This window comes from Sus scrofa, chromosome 15 (assembly GCF_054392235.1).
Source record: "Sus scrofa isolate SSC_HxYL_T2T_F1_AM1 chromosome 15, Sscrofa_HxYL_maternal_Yorkshire_Landrace_v2.0, whole genome shotgun sequence".
NCBI lineage: Eukaryota > Metazoa > Chordata > Mammalia > Artiodactyla > Suidae > Sus > Sus scrofa.
In genome coordinates, this window is record NC_139397.1 from 18863230 (window position 1) to 18867179 (window position 3950).

At 38.9% G+C, this 3950-nt stretch overlaps 1 long non-coding RNA gene across 1 annotated transcript; it reads left to right on the forward strand.

Moving 5' to 3' along the window:
• The first annotated feature begins 299 nt into the window (after window positions 1–299).
• LOC146395744 (uncharacterized) lies at window positions 300–2497 on the forward strand. Its single transcript, XR_014830408.1, has 3 exons — window positions 300–372; window positions 1303–1486; window positions 1605–2497. It is a non-coding gene; the product is annotated as an uncharacterized LOC146395744 (long non-coding RNA).
• Window positions 2498–3950: the final 1453 nt, after the last annotated feature.

The following is a 3950-nucleotide window of genomic DNA, read 5'->3' on the forward strand; positions in this document are numbered from 1 at the left end:
AATAAAACAACACTGAGATATATGTTTTAATTCATAAGAATGGAAAAATTTTACATTAAATTTTTATTAAAGTATAGCTAGGAGTTGCCATTATGGCTCAGTGGGTTATGGACTCAACATAGTCTACATGAGGATGTAATTTCATCCCTGGCCTCACTCAGTAGGTTAAGGATCCAGCTATGGTGTGGGTCGTAGATGCAGATCAGATTCCATGTCGCTGTGGCTGTGGTGCAGGCCTCAGCTGTGGCTCCAGCTCAACCCCTGACCAAGTAATTTCCCTATGCCACAGGTGCTGCCCTAAAAAGAAAAAAAAAAAGTTGATTTACAACGTCTTACCAGTTTTTGCTGTACAGCAAAGTGATCTAGTCATACGTACGTATACATTCCCTTTCCTATATTATATTCCATTTTCAAACAAGCTTATAAACAATTCTTACTGATGACAGTGAAAGGAGGTGTGAACTTTTATATATCATTGATGTATACCACTGATGAGAAAGTATGTTTAAAGGGCCTTTCAGGGGCCTAACTGAGTAGTATCTTCTACTAAACTTTAGCATATTGAAAAACAAAAAAAGAAAAATCCTGATTCCTTAGTCCCAGGAAGTAAATCCCTTTTAACCTTGCCTATTCAACTTAAACAAAGTATTGACCCTTTCAACTGAAAAGTTGAGTTGAAAAAAATTTAGTGAAAAACTCAGCTTTAAATGAGACTGGGACAGCAAGTACCCATTTCCTACTGATTCTCAATCCTCCCATCTGTCCTATGGTTGTCTCCTCCTATGGTACTGAGATGGTGTTAGGAGCTGAATCATGTACCAAAACTTCATATATTGAAATCCTAACCCTCAGTACCTCAGAATGTAACAGTATTTGGGGACAGGGTTTTGAAGAAATGATTAAAATAAAGTATTCAGGGTAGGCCCTAACTCAAGGTGACTGGTATCTTTATAAGAAGGGGAAATTTGGAGATAGACATACAGAGAGGGAAACCAATTTGTGAAGACCCAGGGAGATGGTGTGTATCTATAAGCCAAGGAGAGAAGCTTGGAACACACCCTTCCTTCAAGGCTCTTAAAAGGAACCAACACTGCAGACATTCTGGAGTTGGACTTCTAGCCTCCAGAACTGCGAAAAAATAAATTTGTATTGTGTAAACCACCCAGTCACTTTGTTACAGCAACCCTGGAAAACTAATCCAGATGATATCCAACATCTCCCATGACAACATTTTTCCTATATATGTACAGTAAGAAGGAAATGAGTACCTCAGAATTCCCAGAGTTTTTTTTTTTTTATTAGAACAGTTCTAAGACATGTGCCATCCTCTAAGTGCACCGTTGTTGCGATCAGAGGTTTTAAATGGGCTCATTGCCTCAGCTAAATCCTCAGCTCCACTGCTGTTGAAGTCTGATGCCCCAGCACCAAAAGAGCTCGCATGGAATACTAGCCTACTGCAAATGGGGGAGCTAGGAATGGATGCTAGGTAAACGTCTTCTCTGTTCTTTGACCTGCAACTAATCTTCTCTTGCTAACTGAAGGAAATACTAATGTATATATCCAACAGACCCATGTGAGTTTATATTATGCCATCTTTGTTATAGTGAAAATCGGAATCAACCTCAATGCTTGCCAGTAAAACAATGACTGCCTAATCTGTGATAAAAGCACAGAATGGATTAGCATGCCTTCTATGCAAATGTGAAAAAGAATGAAATGGATTTACATGGTTTGGAGTGGAAAGATCTGTACAACCAAAATGGGAAATGTGAGTTCTGAACAATATCTGTAGAATGATAATAGCTAACAAAAAGTCAAAAAATTACATTTCTCTGTGTACATGTAAGTATATATATGTACTTTAAAAATGGCTAGGAGGATACCCACCTAACTGGAAACAGTAGTTATGTCAGATAAGATTAGGAGGATTAATTATGGAGAATTTTGCTTTATTTTTTTGCTATTTATAAGAATACATTCAAGTAATTAGTATTTATACAACTGAGAAATGATAAAGCACTTAGTATCATAGCTGGAATGTTGTGAGTACTTCATAAATGCTAGCAGTTATTATTACTAAGGATAGGTGAAAACTTTTCAAATCAGATTCCTTCAAATAGGTATACATGAGATCCAGAAAAACCATGGTCTTGGCGCAGCAGACCAGGTGCTTGGTGAGAGGGCCAAGCAACTAGGTGACATATATATATGTTTTCTGTACATGTGTGGATAGAAGTGCACAGTGCAAGTGTAGGAAGTCCCTCACTCAGCTGGTAACTATGATAACTACTGAGGGCTCAGGACCAGAGAGGAGACGAACTTGGCCTCAGGTCTTATTCCACCTCATATATTCTTTTAACCTTTCATAAATGTGCAATATTTTGGTACTATTTGAAATAATCAAAATTATACTTATGTAATCTGTAGTTTGCTTCTATTATCTTCATCCTCATTTACTTAAAAACGTATCCCAGCAAGGAAGAGCAATTTGGAAAGGCATTAATTGGAGCCCTGTTTGTGTTCTTATGTTCTGGGCTATCGAGCGAGAATGAGGATTGTTTGTCAAAGCAGGACCAGCTGGGATTCTCTGGCTGCCTCCCAGGCGCAACTGTGAAGACACGGATCCTGGGTGCTCTCCCACCTCGTCAGGAGCAGCGCTTCTCCTGTCTGCTCTTGGCACCCCACAGCATCCTGTGCCCTGCTAAGGTGTTAACTGACAACTGACAGATTTGACTAAGAGCTTACTCTTCTCAGTAGTATTTTCATTTTAAAAGTTGACTTAAAAAAAAAAAAAACAACACTAAAAAGATGGAAGAAAGAAAGAAAGAAAAAAAAACACCCGTACTTCTGAGATTCATGGAATAAAGTTTCTTCATGATAGCCCCCAAAATGATCACTATTCTCTCATCTTTGAAGCAAATTAAGCAAATGGTCTCTTGACCTCTGAATTCACATTATCACTTTCCACTCCAAATTTTCACTAGAATAGTCTCTTCTATTAGTCTCCCAACTACTACAACTGCAGTGTGATCTGGCTTTCATCTCTCCTGACACTGGGCTCTCATCATCATTAATATCTAATTGCCCAATTAGGGGATTTCTTTTCAATTTACTTCAGTGCTCTCTAGGAGAGTGCAATTGTGGCTTTGTCATGGTCACTAGTTTGTCTGTTTGCCTGTCTCCCCACTTTGAGAGTGAGCTGCTTTCTGTCTGAATCTCTGCTGCATTCATCTTCATAACATTGTTGTCCTTTCTAGTGCTTAGCCTGTGATAACCCTGGCCATAGAGGTACTCCTGTTTACAGACTGGATGTTTGGGGAGGAGACCCAGTGCTGATCACATAGTAGGAGTGAATAAAATACGTGCAAAAGCATGACAGGCAGTGTGGGTGCTAGATTGGGGGAGGAATTTTGAGCAGGTTAATTCCTTTAGCAGCTCTTCAATAATGCTACCTGTCCACTCTTCAGTTTTGCTCTGATTAGAAGAATTAGGAAGATATGAAGGTATAATTTGGTGTGAGGACTAGAATGATATTTGATTGAAAGAGAGGAATGTCATCTCCACCATTACATTGGGTAAAGCCTGGAAATAAGAGAAGGAGAGAGTCATTCTAATATTAGCACAAATGGCTAATTCCAGTGCCTAGGGTTTTATCATACATTATTCTTATCCCTAACCCTCCAATGACTCAGGCCCGGCTCTTCCATACTGCAAATATATTTCAATATCTAAAGCCATGGAATTGAAGATGGCCTTTAGTTACTTTTAATGACATGTGTAAGCAGGTCCTGAGTTCTGCTGAAGAGGTAGGTACAGGATCTTGGCTTTGAATGTGAGTTTTCAAAATGCTGTAGTGAAAAATAGCACTTTTTAACATGACCCTACCTTGCAAATATCTTCTCTATTTATTGCCCTGAGGTCCTGTTGTTTGCATTTTATTATGGTGCAGA